Raw genomic sequence first — 21,395 nt, forward strand, 5'->3', positions numbered from 1 at the left:
ACTTAAAAATATAAGGGGGGGCGTGGCCAAGTCACAAATGGACTAGGACACGCGTTTGCTGAGCTCCATCCCTCCGCGGCCCGTTACAGCTTTAACGCCCAATGTTCTCAAGGCTGATGGGCCTGTCTGCAGGGAAAAGGCCCCGAGAATACATCAGAGAGCTCCTGAGGCTCCACAAACTTGCTGAAAACCTCACAGATGACTACCTGCTCTGAGGGACGACGCAGCCGTGCCCGGAGCGGCCGCCATCTTCAGTCTGATTTCTCTCCCGCTATTAGCTCTGGAGAAGCCCCTTCAGGGGCTGCACAGCGGTACAGGGGCTGCCCTCCCTTGACTGAAGACCCGAAGACCGGATAGCCAGAAGGGCGGATCTGGCCTTGGGGGGCCCGCGGCCCTAATCACACGCGGTGGGCAGCCTGTGCTCTAGCCCCGCTGCATGGGGGAGCTTTGGTGGCCGGTCCACGTGGAAAGCAGCGGAACTCGACTGAGGTGGACGCCTCCTCCAGCTGCTGGGCCTTCCTTGGACCCCCTTGCTGCCAGCCTTTAGTCTGGAGCCCTCCCTCCTGTCTGTGCCTCCTGTGCTGTGCGCCTTGGGCCTTTATTACCTAGTTAACCTGTAGCGGGAATTCCGTTCTCCTACAGAACTGTGCATAGAGATTTGGAACCTCAGTGAATTAGGATGACCCAAAACTCACCTCAGTACCCAAAATCCCCTTACCAAGCTCGCTACAGTGTCTCATTGGTCATAACAAACTCCCAATGTTTAGACAAACCAGAACATGAACTTAGAACACCTCAGGTATCGTGGAACACATGAGCACTCTTTCGTTATACAATCATTTCAAACCAGAACGTGGAGTCAAAGAGGACACGTGAACATTTGAAATATTTATTTACTAATGCAGTGTTCTCAAATGCAGTATCTTAGATAATACAAGCAAACATATTATAAGAAGCAAAGTTATCAGCATAGTTACTAGTCCATAAAAGGCAAAAGGTGACAACATGCTAAAATGTTGAAATGAATAAGGGTTAACAACACCTAATTCTAACCCTCCCTAACTAGCATATTATATTATTATCTAAGAAGGTCTCTTTGGGTTTTAGCAGGGCGGCCCCATACCTCAAAATCCTAGTGTGAAGGGATCACATCATCTTCCACCAGCTCTCTGCATGCGAACCGCATCAAGTGTGTATCGTGTGCTCTAAGCAAAGCAATATAAAACGCGCCTAAAGCCAGATTTTGGCAGCAGCTGCATTTATGTTATGTCTAGGAAGGTGCGAAGATCACACCTGACAACAATACTTTGTCGAGTTATCCTTGAGGCTTCAGCACTCACTGTACAGACATAGTTTACCAAGCAAAGCTGATATCAGAGCAATAACATATTATTCTCATGTAAATGACAACGCTCTTCTAGGCTGAAAGCTAAAACAACAATTATGTGTTGTGTGCAGAAGCAGCAAAAGGTAAAATGGTGTTTAAACATTTAATAAGCTCATGCTAACTTAACACGGTATATAGGTAAGCAGTAACTATATGACATCCCCCCATGATCCGAGCACGGATAAGATAAGATAAGGCAAGGGGCACATCATGAAAGCAGAGTTCAAGAACGATAAGCATATCAAAATTTAAAAACGGTGGAAAAAGTTTTCATAAGTCAGTTTAAAAATTTCCAACTTGCCAATCCATTGATCACTTTCACTGAAGTCAATAGGTCTGGGTGGTCAAAGATGTATACACAATCTGTCAAAAAAAGTATGTAAGCAAAAAACTGGTTGTTAACCAAAACCAGGAAAGTCTTTAGGACAAGACTGAATATGCAAAATATGCAGCAACAGCCTCCAACATGAAATCACTGTCATCATCCGAAAACAGTTCAGCCATCCAATTTAAAAGCGGGAAAGAACATACGTGCTCTTCCGGTACCAGAGCCTCTATCACCATCAGAGGACAACTCGGTGGGTTCTCAATAAAGCTCTGTGCCAAGAAATCTTGCGCTGCTGGGAGTACGTTCCAATGACCCATTAGTCCATGCATCGCTGCCAAGGCCATAATCCTTTCGCCAGAACAAACCAACTCGTGAGTAACTAAGGGACTCATCAGATGATTAAAATCGACGTCAGGAGACACCGTCTTGCAGAGACACAAATCAAGGGCCCAGTCGAAATCGCAGCTCAGGCAATGAAACACAGGCTGGACACATGTGAAATAGGAGAATCGAAACAATAATCCATATGCCGTGCTTAATGTCGCAAGCGGCAGCGTACCATAGTATTCAAGCATCCTGTTGCGAAACAGTGCCAGGTGGGGCTGTGCGGCGTGTAGCACAGGAAGGGCATCCATTTTTAATAAAACAAAAAATCGCCTGCAGCTAGTGTCAGCAAAACCGGGAATCCACCAAACAGACTTGAAAATATAGAATGGAAGAAAGCAGGAATGACCCCAAATATTTTTTCAAAGGAAGTCACGAGACCACTGCTAACTATCTTAAAAAAGTGTGCTAGCCCAGAAGTGGAGGACGCGTTAAAGATTGAATGAATCAGCTCGCTGAAATGCAACGGCAAATCAGTATTTTAAAGACCCTGCACTTCTGTGCGGGTGTTAGCTATGTGAAGCACAAATGTTTCACGAGCCGAACTCAAGGCCACTTCTTTTTGGGACAAAAGGGCTCTTATTCTGCTCATGCCATTGAACTCCGCCAACAAGGTTGGGATGCGAGGCCAGATGGCAACATCGCCTTTCCCATGCGGGGGTGGGTATAGAACATTTTTGCAGCAGACCACACGTTCAGATACAGTCACCACATAAGCAACACCTCTAATTAACCCACAACAATCTTCATTATTTAAGAGTAAATAACTACCGTTTGCCAGTAATGTGAAAGTGGGGATTATTGCGGGAACTGGAGTTCCTTTCAAAACACAGGCTAAATTAGGCCGGTCCTGGTTACAAGAACCGTGCAATTGAATGTGTCTACACATTAAAGAGTTATCTGGTGTCTCCGTACACTCCTCCCCATTTAGATACACTTCTTGTCCGTCTTTTAAACATCTGTAAGTAAATGGGAGTGACCAGGCTTCATGGAGAAACGATTTACCCAATGGTTCATATCGACCTATAGCAATATATCGCATACAATTTGTAAATTTATATAAAGCAAATGGTAATGTGATTAATCCGTGGATAAGCCACGTTGCAGCAGTGGCCTCTGCCACAGAGAATGGTAAGGATTCCAACTTTTCAATATGTAACATGGAAAAAGATGCATCTCGCACTGAAAGCAAGCGCTGCTTGTCAGTTAAATTAAAAGGGGCAAAGAGAACTGTCCATATTACCGGAACCACGTAAATGCCTTCTGAACATCTGGGACCCCAATGATCTGGGCAGGTACGAACTGATTTGGGCATCGTTGGCTATGACAGTGGCTAAACGGGACATAGCGCAGAAGTGGGGGGCGCCAGAAGTACCCACCGCTAGTAGGTGGGCCAAAAACATGGACATTCTCATGGTGACAGAAAGAGCTGTATACGTGCTCCGAGCAGCGCCCCGGAAATGGAACAAAGTCTGGGCGGAATGGAACAAGTACAGAGGGGACATCTGTGAACCCTTGCCGGAGGGGGAGGACTCAGATTCGGAGGGGGAGGAGGAGTAACTGAGCGGTCACGGGAGGCTGCCTCGTGAACAGGACAATGCTACTAAAACGGCGCTGGCCCGGCCACGCGCCACAGTGCGTGGAGAGGCACTGACTACTGTACCACGTGGGTGGGTGAAACAAGTTGCGATGACACATGGTTCAGGGGGGGTAAGTTGGGAAGTTTGTTCACACTGTTCAATGAAGATGAAAAAAAAGACTTCGCCATCACTGGCACAGGAGGGAGGGAGTATCAGGGGACTCAATCCTGCACGGTGCAACTCACAAATGATGTATGTAATGTACCTGAGCAATACAGGCAACGAGTTCGTGTTACGAAAAATCGCTCGTCACATTTAGAAATGTTAAATTGAAATGCTATATGGGGTTCGCCCAATGGAATGTATGTAACTGATACACCGCTATTCCTTCCTTAAATAAAGTTTTTAAAAAAATAAAAAAAAAAAAAAAGGGGCAAAGAGGGAGGACACATTCATGTAGGTCCATGGCACCTTGCCAGAATTAAGCGTCTGCAGGGCCCATGCCAACTGCATAATTGAACGCAATTGATTTTGACCATGGTATAACACAGACACTTCATCCTGCACAATATCCACAACAGAGGACACAATATTATCTAACGTGTAAATGCGGGAAGAAGGCATGTTTATACTATTATCTACAACTGCAAGCACCTTTTCTAAATTAGCTTGATCAATAGCTCTAAGGCGTATAGCCGCCTCAATCTGTGATGTCTTCCAGATTTCATTGTAAATCGCATATATCCATCTTTTTGATCTACCACTAGCCGGGCCTTTTATGAAATCATTTAAATCTACATCATCATTCAGCTTGGATAGATGCAGTTTAACCGCTGCCAAGGTAGAATGTTTCAGCCACTTTTGACATAATTTGCCTACTGAATAAGTGGCGACAGAATGGTCAGTTTCAAAACGTGGATCAGGTCTGACTTGTGTAAAGCCATCAGCTAAACCCAGAAAACGATGCTGGCATGAATCAGCACTCCTGTGTCACACCAGCCAACCTTTTGGATCCAAACTGGATAGGTTAAAGGAGGAATTTAGCAATAGAGTTTGTAACTCTCTGAGAGTAAATTTGGTAGTATTACCCCAACCCGAATATTCTTCCAAATCAGGGAAGGAAGGAGTATTCAATTTTTTAGAAGTAGCCAATCCAAAGCAAGTCGTTTGTGAAATGGTTGAATTCAAAAACAACATATGATTTGGGATGAGACATGCATGGTGCAAGGCCTCAGTGCCTCGTACCTGCCAACTTTTAGAACCCCAAACTGATTTAAGGTCAATGGTTTCCTTCCATAACTCGTAGCCTTCTACAGCTAACTTGTCTAGATGGACTTCGAGTACAACAACTTAGTATCGGTAAGTCTAACCTTGGACATGTACTTCTGTGTTATTTTAAAATAAAAAGACTCGGGATTGGACTGATTAAAGTCGGTAAAATAAGTGTACTTTTTCAAAAAAGTACTCGAACTGCCATGAATATGCGCTGGGCAATGCTCCCACTGAGTATAATTTACAGTATTCCTTCTGGAATTAGTTTTATGTAAGTAGTGATTGCCAAAATATTGGAAGCAAAACAAATCACCATAATTAGCAGATTCTAAGTATAAATCCTCAGCATCAAAGGCAGCATAATATTTCAAATCAGAAAACAAAGCCTCTACGGCCTGAACATCCCAATCATCAGAACGTATGTTTTGTTTCACTACATCCCCCATGTTAACTCTAAGCACATTAGGGACATTAACAACCTCAGTAGGGCCATGGATTTGAAATTTAACAGCATCCCACACAATCCCATCAAGGACAGGCCAAGCAGTGATGTTAACAAAAGTTAAGTCTCTTTTCAGTCTGTGTGCTGAATGCGATGAGGAAAGGGGGGCCAAAGTTCCATTTAGATGTCGAATGCATGTTCTCTCTTCGACATAGTGTCCATTGACGATTCGAAAAAAATAAAACACAAAACCAATTGACATAAAAAGGTAAATTGAAAAAAGTACCAGCCAAATATATGTCCAAGGGGGAATCAAAAAATGTTTTTTAAATAGAGTGGCAAAAACTGCAAAACGTGAGGGCTTCTTGGAGTTGTGTGAAACAGTGTCAAAAGAAAATCTGGATTCAGTGGCCAATTGTGTTTGTAAATTAGGCATCGATAAGTCAGTTGGGTAAGTGTAATCAAGATCATCAACAATATCACCAGGTAAAGTACTTAATAAAGGACTGGAAATTGCAGGCATTTCGAGGGCCACCTCTTTCTCAGTGTTAAAAGCAGTGGCCAAAACAGATTTCTTCACAATCGATGGACAGGAGACCGCCGGTGTCATACTAAGAAGAATCGGCCACTCTGTGTATCTTGACATTGTCAATTGAAATAAACCTGTTTTCCTTACGACCTGGAAGTGGTGGTAAAATGACTGTTCTTGTGCCCTTCACACCAAGCACAGGAACCGGAGCTCGATAGGAAGGACCAAATTCTTTCTTTTTATCGATCTTCTCTTGAACCAGTTCTCCAACTTGGGGTAGCCAGCCAACTACCGGGATCTGCAACGCAACATCCGATGTGGAGGGCAAATGTTCCCCTGCAAGACTGTCTCTGGTCTTTTGTAGATCCTGTAAAACATTGCAATGTTCATCTACGTCAAAGGTTGTGGCTTGGGCCACGCATTCTAGACCGTCAAGGTCAGTGACAAACATCTTGATACCAAAGAGCATTTCGTATGGGGTCCGCCCACCCAGAGACCTTCTAGGGAGATTATTAAGAGCATGCTGCACGCCATTGAGGTGGGCCAGCCAGTTTCTGCCAGTGCCTATAACTCGAGCTGTCAATGATTGCTTTAAGTCACGGTTCATTCGTTCCACTACACTGTTACCCTCAGGTCTGTAGGGAGACGAAAACTTGACTTGGACCCCCATCACCGTCATGGCATCCTTGTACGCCTTAGAGGCGAAAGCCGGACCCTGATCCGAATGGAAGGTACCACAGGCAAAAATCCCTACAAAGACACGCAAATCTCTTATGACAGTCCGTGAATCAGCGCTGCGATGGGGCCATACCCACACAAAGCGTGTGCATGAATCAACTGCTACTAAGATGCACTTATACGCAGTATCAGAAGAAAAAGGACCACAGTGATCCAAATAAATGCATCCTAGTGGTTTATTGGATATGTACAACTGTGTCTGTGGCGGACGCGCAGCAGTCGAAGGCTTAATCTGCTGGCAAATGTCACATTGAAGGACATAATCGCGCGTCTGTTTGTACAGTCCCCGCCACCAGAAACGCTATTGTAATTGAGTTACAGTGGCCGACACGCCCGCATGCGCAGACGCCACACCTTCATGCGCCGCTGTAATCAATGTAGCCCTGCGATCCGTGTTGGGAATCAACCGCTCCCCAACTTCAGGAATTGTCACATTAGGAACCTTATCGGGACTTAAGTGGTATGTGTACTTCCAAGGGAACCCCGTAGGATGTTTACTTCCCTTCTCAGTGGCAGCAACAGCTGCCAAGATATCATCATCAATCTTACTTTTGGACCGTGTAACTGCTGCAACTAAATATGTAGATACCGCTGATTTCGCCGCTTCACCAGCAATCGAGTTACCGACAGCCTGAACTCCTACACGCTGATGGCCGAGAGTATGAATTACAAACACAAGTGGCAACTGCTCTTCAAGCTCAGCCACTCGAACTCAGATCATTTTATGTTTTATTGTGCTACCCTTGGAATCACGAAAGTCATTCTGAATCCAAAAGAACAAGTTCTCATTGTAAGACTGGACACAGTAATAAGAATCACTCACAATAAGAGAAGTCACACTAGGATCTGCGTACTCCAATGCAAGCATCAGAGCCCGAAGCTCCGCCAATTGTGCGGTGCAGTCCCCTAGAGTCTGCGTGTGCACGGCTCTGGACTCGAACTCATCGTTCACCATGGCACCTACCAGAATGGCGCATGCGGAAAAGTAGGCATGTTTAGAGCCATGCGCAACCTGCGCCGAACCATCAGTGTAAATGATGCAATGGAAGTCCTCCAAAGGCCGCATAGCTAGAGTAGCAGGATGAACGAATTCATACTGCAAGTACTCCTGCGACAGTAATTAGGCGTCAAAAATAAACGTGACATCCGTGGACGTCAAGGAAGCAGCCCATTGAATCCACCGAGGGTGCAAAGCTTTAGAATTTGGTACACTGGCTTTTGTAACTGCCTCCAAATGAGGACAGGGGGTAACAACCAACATGCGTTTTCCCTGTGACAGAGCACGTTCCTTAAGAATCGCCATCTGTACAGCCGTTAAAACTTTCTCCACAGTGGAAAACCGCATTTCAGCCGAAGTGTACAAGTGTGACTTGTAAGCAATAGGTACTGTGTCTCCTTCATTAAAAGTTAGGTACGTGAAACCCACCGTCCCAGGAATGATTCTTATCACCAGGTTGGTGTGGTTGTCACGAGTCAGTAATAATTTTGAAGCGAGCAGATCAGCCTGCAAGGACCGCAGAATGGCTGAGTGCTCAGGCAGCCAGCATGATTTGGAAAAAGTTGCTTGTATCAAAGCATACAAAGGCTTGATACGCTGGGCATATTCCGGAATGTAAGTTCTCCCGAAATTTAAAAAACCCAGTAAAGACTGTCATTTTTTCAGAGTTGTAGGAGCGTGCAGTTGTGCGCATTTCTCCAAGAAGTGAGGAGCTAAACCTCTACCTTCATTGTTGAGCTAGTAGCCCAGGAACAACACTGTATATTCTGCAATGTGCGATTTTGCAAAGTTGAATTTGTAACCCATGTCTGCAAAGGTACAAATTAAGTTTACTCGACACAGATGCTCCCAAAGTTCGTCGTCTGTGAGATAAATGTCATCCACATACGAGCATGCATCTGGATCAATTCTCTCCAAAAGAGAGAGAATGCGGGCAGTAAAAATCCCAGGACTATTCTTATAGCCCATAGGCAAACGCCGAAATTGTTTTTGGACACCGCCGCAAGTAAAGGAGGTCCATTGGGAACTCAGACCATCCAAACGATGGGCATAAAAACCGTTGGAAATGTCAAGCATGGCTTTAAAACGCTTACGCACTAGACTATCCACTAGGGCAGAGCCGTGAGTATTCTGTACTGCACAGGTACGGCAATGCGAGGTTAAATGCCGGTAATCCAATACCAAACGATACGAACCGTCAGGCTTGGTCACAGTAAAAAGAGGGTTATTAATCGGTGACACACAAGTTTCAATCACACCTTGATATTCCATTTGTTCAAGGATAGCCGCGACGGAAGCCTTTGCTTCCCGTCGAATGGGATATTGTGGTTGAGGCTGTGGCTGAGACCGTAAAGGAATCTCGTGGTTCGGGGAAAATTTATCCCAACCACAGTGTGTAGGGTACAGAGCAGGCGCTAGAGCCTTAGCCCACTCTTCTGCAAAGTTCAGCGCATGCTCTTTCGAGACTGTGTGCGCGAAACTAGGGAGGATTACCTCCTCCCCTCGCGGAGCTGCGAGCACAAAAGGTGGGGGCCAGTCAGCCTCCGAAAGCAAAATGCCATACGTAGATGAAAGATTTTCCCAAAATACCCCTCTAATAGTTCGTTGTATGTCACCTTCGATTAACAGGACAATTTCATAAAGTCTATCAGGGGGAGCAACTCTAGTGTCAGCTGTTTCTATTACAACATAACGGTCAGTCGCTGTCACCTTCAGTAGTGGACGCAGGGCCTCTCGCACTATGGTAATCTCCGCCGCGCTGTCCAGCAAGGTCAGAGCCCATGTCAGATTCCGAAGCCGTGTTCTCACTATCTGTGGCATATCTGTGCGCTGTTAAATCGGCGACTTTCTTCTTTTGAAATTGGGGTCTCTTCGGAGTAGAGCCGTCCTGCTTTCCTGCAGCGTCCTTAGGGCGGGGCTGGTCACGTCCTTGTTGTCCACCCTTCCGCCTCCTCCACCACCGGTCGCCGAGGCCGATGAGTCCTGAACGGAACGAGGAGAGCGTTGATCAGAAACCTGAAATCGATCAGGTGATTTAATCTTCGCACGATCACGCAAGTCATAAACACGTTCTGTCTGCGCAGGCAAAGGAGACGCAGGACGAGACTCCTGTTTCTGTTGTTGTTGTTGTTTTCCCTGTTTTTGTTTTTTAGGCCAATTTTGTTTTTTGGACTTGGGCGGAACGTCTGTTTCAGACTTCTGCCCTTGGGGTTGCGTTTTCTCTTTAGTAGAAAAAGGCTTGAGCCCCCGACTATTGCGACCCACGGTTTTATAAGCCGCTACAATAATTCTCGCCAATTGCCGGGGTTTCTCGGCATCGGGAAGCGCCGCCAAAGCATTGGCTACCTGAAAGTTCACTGCATCTCCCTTGACATTAGCAAGCATGAGATCGCAAACTACATCAAAGGCGCCACACAGGCGCATACCCAATTCAACCGCAGCTTCCGGTCCATGATCATCCTGAACACGCTTAAGGACCGTAGACAGGACAGTCATAGACGGAGTGCCGTAACACCTCGCATAGACCGCCGCAAATGTTCTACCCCAGGTTTCGCAGTCACCAATTTCAGGGGTCAAGTCTTTAGGCAAACTAAGTGTCAGAATCCTGTGTTTTTCACCAGGAGTCGTATTAGGAAATACAGCTTCCAGCTGGTCAAATTTCTCGGCAAGCCAGAAAGGAAAATCATCCTTTTACTGGGGACACCTGCCCATTACAGCATTGACCATCACGGGACTGAGCTTCAAACCGCCCTGTCCGGCCGGAAGTGCCGAACCTCCCGGGGGCCCACCCGGAAGATTACGGGCAATGTATTGCACTAAAGCACGAATCACGGCAATAGAGACTACATGTAGTCTACGAATTTCAGCAAGGTTACAATTGCCGTGTAGAGGATGAGGAGTAAATCCAGCCAAAACAGGCCAATTAGCGCCTGGAATGGACAAAGGACCTAACCTCAGGGCTGTCAAAGAATGAGGGTAGGGCGCCACCAAACCAGAGGGGATGCTGCCAAGTATCAATTGGTACCTCCTGTGCCCTGTACGGAGTATATTCATTCGGTACAGGAGAGGGAGTGTAAGTGTGGAACACACCAGAATTAGCGTCCACAGCCGGAAATGTCACCCACGAATAAAAGAGTTCGTATGGGTAAGCCGCTTCCGCACTCACCACCATTATCACAGCCAAGCCTTCCACGGGCATATTGTAAGTCAGCAAATGATTGTGCACCGCAATGCGACTATGCTGCGGAATGTCCACTGGATTGGCCATGGCAGCACAGGAACGTAGAAAGACAAAGTAAACTTTGAAGCACAACTGGGTAGTAATTCAAGGAAACCGTTTTAGAAAGATTCAAGCTTGAAAAGACCTATTTCAAAAATAGGTAGGTTTTGTCCGACACCACAGTTTTCCGGAAACAACAGTGAAGGGGTTAAGAATTGAATGATATACTACTCGAGTGTCATGATATAAGACCACCAACGTATGGGCGCCATGTAGCGGGAATTCCGTTCTCCTACAGAACTGTGCATAGAGATTTGGAACCTCAGTGAATTAGGATGACCCAAAACTCACCTCAGTACCCAAAATCCCCTTACCAAGCTAGCTACAGTGTCTCATTGGTCATAACAAACTCCCAATGTTTAGACAAACCAGAACATGAACTTAGAATACCTCAGGTATCGTGGAACACATGAGCACTCTTTCGTTATACAATCATTTCAAACCAGAACGTGGAGTCAAAGAGGACACGTGAACATTTGAAATATTTATTTACTAATGCAGTGTTCTCAAACGCAGTATCTTAGATAAAACAAGCAAACATATTATAAGAAGCAAAGTTATCAGCATAGTCACTAGTCCATAAAAGGCAAAAGGTGACAATATGCGAAAATGTTGAAATGAATAAGGGTTAACAACACCTAATTCTCACCCTCCCTAACTAGCATATTATTATATTATCTAAGAAGGTCTCTTTGGGTTTTAGCAGGGCGGCCCCATACCTCAAGATCCTAGTGTGAAGGGATCACATCATCTTCCACCAGCTCTCTGCATGCGAACCGCATCAAGTGTGTATCGTGTGCTCTAAGCAAAGCAATATAAAACGCGCCTAAAGCCAGATTTTGGCAGCAGCTGCATTTATGTTATGTCTAGGAAGGTGCGAAGATCAGACCTCACAACAATACTGTGTCGAGTTATACTTGAGGCTTCAGCACTCACTGTACAGACATAGTTTACCAAGCAAAGCTGATATCAGAGCAATAACATATTATTCTCATGTAAATCACAACGCTCTTCTAGGCTGAAAGCTAAAACAACAATTTTGTGTCGTGTGCAGAAGCCGCAAAAGGTAAAATGGCGTTTAAACATTTATTAAGCTCATGCTAACTTAACACAGTATATGGGAAAGCAGTAACTATATGACAAACCCTGCAGGAGAGATCTGGTCCTGGTTGTCGCAGGTAGAGGAAGCTGAAGCCTGCCACTGTGCTGTGCAATGACAGAGGAGTGATGAATAGCTGCCTAAAGGTAGGGAGATTGGCTGCGGGGACCGTGCAGCGGTGGGCCCTTGTCCCTCCTCCCTCCCCTGATGGGCCCGAGGTGCTACTGCTGGGGTCCGATCACCTGCCTCTTTATCCGGACCCACAGGGCTCACACTCCCTGTTTAAATAACCTACTGGCTGCATAATTACTGGGGTGCGCTGGGGGTGCTTACTGATCTTGGCCCAGGCCCTGCAGATAGAAAGCCCCGCACGGAACTCTAACGGATTCATACCATTGTGGCACTCCCAGGTTCTTGACCACTGTGTGCGGGGAGGGCCCACATGCGGATTCTGTTTTTGCCCTATGCACCACCTGGTCCGGAGACTGCTGATGGCTGTGGTAGGTGCTCCCTGAACTGGTTGTTGCCGGTTACCCCCAGGATGATGGGCCATTTGCGGTGTTGTCTCTCTCTCTCTCTCTCTCTCTCTCTCTCTCTCTCTCGGGCTGGAGGAATGGGCTGTGGTGATTGCATGGCGGGACCCTATCTGTGGTGGGACCCCCCCTTGAGACGTAAACTGTGAACATTGTGAGGAGTGGCAGACATCCGGTGCTGAGCTTAAGACTATACCTATGTGCATCTGCCGCCCACCTGGGCTCTTGATCTCCTATGGGCTTAAATCTAGTGAAGCCTTGGAGCTGAACTTGCTTCCCTAGACCTTGTGTGCTTCCATACTTACGCTTTACCCTCTGGCTCCCAAGCTGGGGATCTCACCTGTGCTTCCCGCCCATTGACTTTACTCATCCCTCCTTTTCCTTGTTCAGGAACTTGGCGCCTTTCCTCGGTGTCTTCTCCTGGATCTCTAGGGGTTACCACTGCTATAGAAGTAAATGGATCCCAGACAGTTTACGGCATTCAAATCCACTCGCTGGCACAGATAGGGTCTCAACCCACAACTATCCTGTCACAGCCGGTCCATAACGTTCCCTAAAAAGGCCTATTGGCCACAGAGCCAGCACCTCCTCCCCTGACATCTTGGGTCTTCTCCTGTGATCCACGACATTCAGGCAAAGCCGTCCTCCACCATGTCATGCCCTAAAGCAGGCAAAGACCCTGCACCTACTCCAGCCAAAGACAAACCAGTGGCATCCCTATGGTTGAAATCCACTCCCCAGCCACAGCCTACCTTGGACTCGCTGAATACCTCCTCTTCGGTTGAAGAATTGACGGGAGCCCAATTACGCAGACTTTCATGACCTTTTTCTACAAGAAATCAAGGCTAAAATTGGATCGCTCAAGAGTGACTTTGAATCCTGCTTACGAGAATTCCGACAAGATGTCACCAAAATTAGAGGCCGGGTGGACAACCTTGAGAGCACGATAGACACCCACGCGAAAGACCATGAGAACCTTTGGCGAAGAATGGCCCAACTGGAGGACCAGCATATTAGGCTGCAGCTGAAGCAAGAAGATTTAGAAAATAGAAGCTGGTGAAATAATATCCGCATTAGGGGGTCCCGCGGGGGGCCAAGATATTATGGCCTTCACCGCTGACATTCTACACACAATCAGAGCAGACGATGATGCTTCTCTGCTGGCCCTTGATAGAGCGCACTGAGGTGCTAGCCCTAGAGATTGCCCGAGCTTTGTCCCAGACATCCTCACCTGAGTACATTTCTTTGTAGAAAAAGAAACCATTCTTCAGAAGATACGAGGAGAAACACATTTGACGTACAAAGGCCATTCCACTCAAATCTTTCAGGACATTGCCCTGGTCACACTCCGTCGCCGTAAAGAATTCAAGCAAATTACAGACAAACTACGGGATCTTCAAATCAAATATCAATGGGGCCACCCCTTCGCATTGATTTTCTAATGGGAAGGCAAGCGCCAAGCTCTCCGCTGACTGCATGAAGCGAAACGGTTCCTTCAAATTTCAGCGGACTAGAACGTCAAGGGCCCTTCCCCACCGGGCTCCCCACATGCAGGGGTGCGAAGCGGCCGGAATGGTCCACCATCCCTGCCTCCAATGCAGGTCACATGCCAAGGAGCAGATCTCCCTTCAAACAAAGCAGGAAATCATCAATCACCTCCGCACCATGAGCGCTCCTCGTTCACCATCTCACAACTCGGAGGACTCGGACAGCCACACTCACACCAATATACCAGCTACGCCCTGAACTATCCATGAAGGTCCTCTGCTGGCGAACTTTTACGATCCTTCTCTAACTACCGTACTCCAACGAACAATCTTTCCACCTGTGTAAATGACCCTGAATGCCTTCCCTAGCTCACTATGCTCAGAAGCAACCCTTGCTCTCCCTCCACAGCCTGAACCTCAACACTACACAGTCACTCTGTCTGCTGGCATACGCCTTTACATCCCTAGAGGACCATAGAGGGCTGCAGAGGCTGCCTACCCGCCTCTATTGACTACTCCACAAGTTCCTGTCCCTGGCAGTCAATGGCTCGGCGTTTCCAGCCACCATTCTAACCCCAGCCACGGAGCACACGTCATCCACACTAGCTCTTACTATGCCCCCCACACACCTAGTGCCTATTGGAGGAGTGACGCCCTCGGAATGGCCTCAGCCTCGACTTTCAAGCCATTCCAGAAATGGCAGTACACCCTACAAGCCCTGTTGGCCATTACCTGTTATTTTCCCACCTGTTTTTCCCTTCCTACATTGGTGGCAGGGCGATCCTCTCCCACCCCATCATGCACGATCTCTCTTCTTGGAATGCCCACCACTCTCCTCACAAGCTCTATCTCTCCTCCCTAGGAAAGTACCAATCTTCCACCCACAATTTCCTTGGACACTCCCCGTGACACTATGACCACAAACTCGTCAATTAAACTTCTTAGTCTCAATGTTAAGGGCCTCAACTCTCTTAATAAAAGACAACAGATTTGGAGATACCTACTCCTCCAAGACCCTGACGTTATCTTACTCCAGGAAACCCATTTACTTTCTACAGATATCCGTGTCATGGCCCACCCGAAGTATCCTCATCAATACTGAGCCCCGGCCGCTTCCAAAACAGCAGGGGTTGCCATACTAATTAGATCCAGACTGGGAGGGGCGACTTCTCAAGTGACATGGGACACTGAGGGACGATAAGTGAAACTCGAAATGCAATTGGGCGCGCAGCCTTTGACCCTTATCAACATCTATGCGCCCAACCAGGCGCAAGATGCCTTTCTCAGGTCCTTCTTGAAAGATCACCTACACTCTCCCGTGGGCGTGGTGAGTCTTGGGGGTGACATCATTATGGTCTGGGACCCCACACTTGACTGTAGTGCCACCTCATATCAGACCACTGGGGCAAAGTCAGCTGCTTTGAAGAGGGACCTCACAGAGGTCGGTCTGATGGAAGCCTGGAGATATCACTCCCCAGGCGTGCACAATTACACCTTCTTCTCTCATGTTCACCATTCTGACTCAAGGATCAACTATTGCTTCCTCTCACACTCTCCGATAAAATCCCTAGACTCAGTAGAGATCTCAGATGTACCCATATCAGACCAGGCCCATGTGGTTGTGACCTTCCAAGTCCGGTAGACGATATGACGCCCTCCGGTAGATGGCTCCTCCCTCCCCACGCCTTACGGGATCCAGTACACTTGGCAGAAGTCTGTCAGGAGATCTCGGCTTACTTTGAGGCAAACGCACCCCCAGAGCCTGCCACAGCCATAAGGTGGGATTCTTTTAATGCAACCATCCAAGGTGATATCTCTTCTATAGCCATCACCCACTGCCGAGAAGCCCGCCTGGTCGGGCACAGCTTAGCCAATTACATTAAGACCTTGGATCACATCACACCTTCGATGACACTCAAGAAGCATCTTGCCATGCTCTGGGGTCAATTGAGACTACTTCGCACTACTAAAGCAGAACGTACACTCGTCACTTAAGCAAAGATTCTTTATGGGGGAGACAAGGTAGGGGCTATATTAGCACGTTGCATCCAGGCTCAGGTTGCTAAAGCTCATGTCTCCAAAATCAAACGTGTGGACAATACTTGGGCCACATCTGAACGGGACAAGGGTCAGGTCTTTGCTGCATTCTACACTGAGCTATACACTGCACAACTCCCACTGAATAAAACTCCGGGACCGGATTGCCTCCCAGTTGCCTTTTACCGTGCCTTCCTCCCTCAAATTAAGGATCTCCTACTTCAGCTTTTTAATATGTTCTCTGACACCACCAGACTTACCCCCACGATGTCAGAAGCTGCAGTAGTGCTTATACCAAAACCGGGAAAAGACACTTCTTTATGCACCTCATACCGGCCTATCGCGCTCCTCAACACTGACGCCAAAATATACACTAAGATACTAGCAAACTGGCTTGAGCCTTACCTCCCAGGACTGATCAGGTGGGGTTGATCCGCCACTTCCAGGGAGATGACAATGTTCGGCGAATTGCCCATCTTATTGAAAAGGTCCAAAACGAGACATCCCAGCCTGCCTGCTATCCCTCGACGCGGAGAAGGCTTTCGATCGTATTGACTGGCAGTTTCTTCATGCAGTACTACATAAAATAGGCCTAGGATCAACAATGATCTCTAAACTAATGGCCCCTTACACTTCCCCTGTAGCATGATTCTGAATTAATGGCCAACGTACGCCCCCAATCTTGATTCAAAGGGGTACTAGGCAGGGCTACCCACTCTCCGCTCTCTTGTTTGCCTTAGCAGTGGAACCCCTAGCTATTGCCATTTGCCAATCACCAGACGTAATGGAATACCCTTTGGGGGCCAGGATCATAAAGTGTTCCTGTTTGCAGACGATCTAATACTCTCAGTTACCACTCCGGCTACATCTATTTCAGCCTTATCCTCACTTCTCCACTCCTTTGAAATAGCCTTAGGTTTTAAGATCAACATGTCTGAATCTCACTCACTAAATCTCACCATTTCTACTTCAGACCTACAGAGACTTCAACACCTCACCCCATACATTGGGCAGACCAATCAATTCGCCATCTGGGCCTCAACTTGATCCCGTCCCTCTCCACCAGGATCCAGGGCAACTGGACAGTCTGTGGTAGAGAAATTTGAGAAGAATTATGATGCTGGAAAAAACTCCCTATTTCCTGGCTGGGTCGTTTTAATACTGTAAAAATGATACTTTTTCCTAAGATACTCTACCTCTTCCAAATCCCTCAGGTAGGTACCCAAAGCCTGCAGCATGACCTAACTTCCTTTATTTGGGGTAAAGGCCGTCTGTGCTTCTCGAACAAAGTGCTTATGATGCCCCGGGATCGCGGAGGCCTCATGTATCCTAATCTCCTAGAATACTACTGGGCCGGCCCATCTCCGATACATATCTGAAAGGGTGGTTCGGGAGAGTGAAAAGCATTGGTTCCACATTGACAGCGCAGTCACGTGTAGACCCCTGTGGGGCCTGCCATGGCTCTCCAGAATGGCCAGACTCCGCAGTGCATACGTTGCAACCCCCACGAAAACAGTTCTCGAGATATGAGACAAGATTGCGGTCTCTAGAGGCTTAACGACCTTCCTCTCACCTAACACACCCATTTCCCGGAATACCTTGTTCCCTCTGGCCTTACAACCACATGCATTTCCCGAGTGGAATCAGGGGGAGTGCTGAGTTATCCAGGACCTCTTTGAAGGTGATACATTTAAATATTTTGACAAATGCAAACAATATTATCAGCTTCCCCACTGGTTGCTCACCCCCAGATACATTCAGGAAGCCACCAGACCGCTCATGGCCTTTGAGTCCCTAGTTCAAACCTTCGAAGGAACATGCAGTTTAATTTCTCGCACTTACCAAGTACTTCAACACCCTCAACCTCACCGTCTTCATACATACCAAAAACAATGCTTATGGACATAGAAGAGGAGTCCTCTCAGCAGAACTGGGAACAATTATTGTACAGCATCCTTAGAATTTATAAGAGCACTACTCAGCGCGAATCAGCATATAAGCTAATGACTCGCTGGTACTACACCCCCGCACTTTTACAGACAATCCTCCTTGCCCTCTCCCCCGTCTGCTGGATGTGCCAATCAGTGACAGGGGACTTTATCCATATCCGGTGAACGTGCCCGCTTGTGACGGTGTTTTGGAGATAGGTTCTAAGCCACATCAAAGACACCATGGGGTTCTCTATCCCAAACTCCCTCTTGGTATCCCTACTGGGCATGAGACCAGCGCAACTCAAAGCCATGAAGCACTCTGATTGTTGCCTTATCATGTAGATGTTGAAGGCTGCAAAACAAACTATAGCCCTTTATTGGAAGACAACATCTCCTCCCCTAATATCTGCCTGGTTCCTAAGCCTATGGCATTTCAGGAGATCGAAACTCCTGCCAGGCCGCCAAGCCCATACGGATACCAAATTCACACATTTTTGGCAACCACTTATCACTCATGTCTCCCAAACTGCACATGCCTGCTACATTCCGCTAGTGTAAGGATTCAGAAGCAGTTTCCGCAGGAGTGCCAGGAACCGATGCCTAACCCAACCCTTCCCTCCTACACCACCTGCCGCTATCAGACACTAGAACGCAAGGGTGATATGGAGGGAAAGGAGGGAACAAAACAAGCAAAGGAGGGGAAGAGATACTGGACTTCGTGGATGGTTCTCCCTCTGTCTGGAAGTAGACCCTGAAAAGAATGGTCAGTTTAATATAGCAACAGTCAAGACACATTCATATATGAATAACCTCTATATAATCTTTACCTGGCCGCCCATAGGGTTTCATGAGGTGTTATACTGGGATCCCAAATGTATACAATATGCCTGGGGAGCCACGGAATGCCTGGTGTGAATAAGATGGGTTATTCCTGGTCAATGGAATGCCTACTAAAAAAGTGGTATAGTTCTACCACAGTCTTACCCTGAAAACGGCTATCTCGAGGCTGTGTGGCAGGATAATGAAAGGATCGGGTCACAAAAATAGTGTTAACTGTAACACAGTAAATACAGGCAAGAACATTAGCTGAATTCCCACAGGGTACACAATATAAATATAGGGCGCTACAAGCGCTTTACCAGGTCTTCGAGCCCCATGCACTGTGACGAATGCCAGCATCCAACGAGTCCAGGGAACGTCAAACAAATGGGACAGGGACCAAAAAGGAGGATTTGCCGGGCAGACTACAACTCCCACCATGTACCCAGAGCACCGACACCAACGCTCCCGCCAGGCAAGCCGCCCGACGAGACCAAGGTCAGGTCGAGGGACGGACCCAGCAAGAGCCCGGAATCGAGAGCACCCCGAAGGAAATGAAGAGAGCACAGCCCACACTGACAAATTGGAAGTGGAAGTAAAAACTCGGAGGACCGAGAAAATGCCACAAAAACTGAGGCGCGGGAATGGGGACAGAAAGAGCTTCAGGTCAATAGCGAGGAAAATCGCTAAGCTCTTAGGCAACGAAATCAAAGGAACAGAAGGCGGCTCTTGCAACAAACAGCCGCTACTGGAAAACAGGAAACACGGAATCAGGAAGGGGGCGAGGCGAACGTGACACGCTGAGTAAACAGCGAGCAAGTAGAGCGCGAAGCGCTGAGCCTCTGGCAGATCGGGTTTTGTCTCCTGCTCGGGCTCCTTGCGCATGCGCAATGTAGCGGGGCCATCTTGTAGTGGACCCGATTGCGTCTTGCGTTCCCCGGAAGACTGGCAGGCGTGACACCTAGGCTGCGAGCTCTTCAACTTTTTGAGGACACTCTACTCCCATAATTTAGAGAGACTACCTGAGGAGACCCCGTAACGTTAGGGGCAGATGGTGGCCCCCTTTCCCAGCAAACAACATACATAGGGATGAAGGATTACCCCTGACACCCCTTCCATCAAAACTGACTCGCCCTCCCTCAAATCCTATAGATTCTTGGTTACCCCCGGTTCTCCTCTACTATTTTAAATGTTTTCATTATTTAGTCTTGTAAACGACACATCAAACGGAAGCAGCTGATGCCACCTTGGCCCCACTGAGGCCTTTTGGGCTCTTTATCTGTTTGGGCCTTACTGTACAGATTTTAAATGACTTGTCTCACCTACACTTTGACAGTGTATAAAATATGTCTCTAACCTTTCTAGCATTGAACGCTCCCTGCAGAGGCCCATTGCATGTCTGTATCCAATGTTTGCAATTTTATATGCTCACATGCATACTACAGCGAACTGGCCCATACCTGAAAGGACAATTTCCTTTCAGCACCCTTTAACTGTACCTATTTCTGTGCAATTTGCTCTCACCTGTGATGCACCAAACAATGCTTGACAGCTAAACGCTACATGTAACACATATACTGGTTAATGCCCTGCTTAATTAAGCTGCTCCCCAATTAGCTTATATTGCATGAGCCGATGTAGGTACAATTATTGTTTATAGAGATACATTTTTTACTTTTAATTTTGTAACAGAGTTACAACAAAAGTCAATGGTACACATGCCTCTACTCGGGTTCTATAATGCTTCGTAATAGGAGTCAATTTGTACAACTTGAACTCTTTTGATTCCAGAAGACTCTGACAATTGGGTTTGAATGCTTACATGACGTTTTAAGTGTACTACTACTGCTATGTGATTGCCTAATGAAACCCCTTTTCAATTGCATTTCTATTGTAATGTTTTTTGGAAGATTCAATAAACAGAATTTGAGCAAAAAAAAAATATAAGCGAATTCTCAATGCTAGCCTATGAGAGGAGTAGGTCTCACAGCACTGAAAAGCGAAATAGGCTGTTTGTCTCTGCCAGGACATGCCACACCTAAAGGCACATGTCCTACTTTTTACCTCCACAGCACCCTGTCCATAGGACTACCTAGAGCTTACCTTACAGGGTGATCTATATGTAGTAAAAGAGGAGTTGAAGCCTTAGAAAGTAGTTTTAAATGCCAAGTCAAGGTGGCAGTAAACTGTGCACCCAAGCCCTGTGGTTGCCGGCCTGAGACAGGTTTGAAAGGCTACTTCTGTGAGAGGCACAAGCAGTGCTGCAGGCCCACTAGTAGCATTTAATGTACAGGCCCTTGGTATATGTGATGCCACTTTACAGGGGACTTATAAGTAAATCAATTGTGCCAAACAGGGGTAAATCAATCATACCATCTTTAAGAGGCGAGAGAGCACGTGCACTTTAACACTGATTAGCAGTGGTAAAGTGCCCAGAGTCCTAAACCCAACAAAAAGAAGGTCAGATAAATAGGCGGAGGAAGGCAAACACGTTTGGGAATAACCCTGCAGAAAGGGCCAGGTCCAACAGACTTCCTTTTGGTAGTTACCTT

Source organism: Lissotriton helveticus, chromosome 5_1, assembly GCF_964261635.1.
Source record: "Lissotriton helveticus chromosome 5_1, aLisHel1.1, whole genome shotgun sequence".
In the NCBI taxonomy this organism is placed as follows: Eukaryota; Metazoa; Chordata; class Amphibia; order Caudata; family Salamandridae; genus Lissotriton; species Lissotriton helveticus.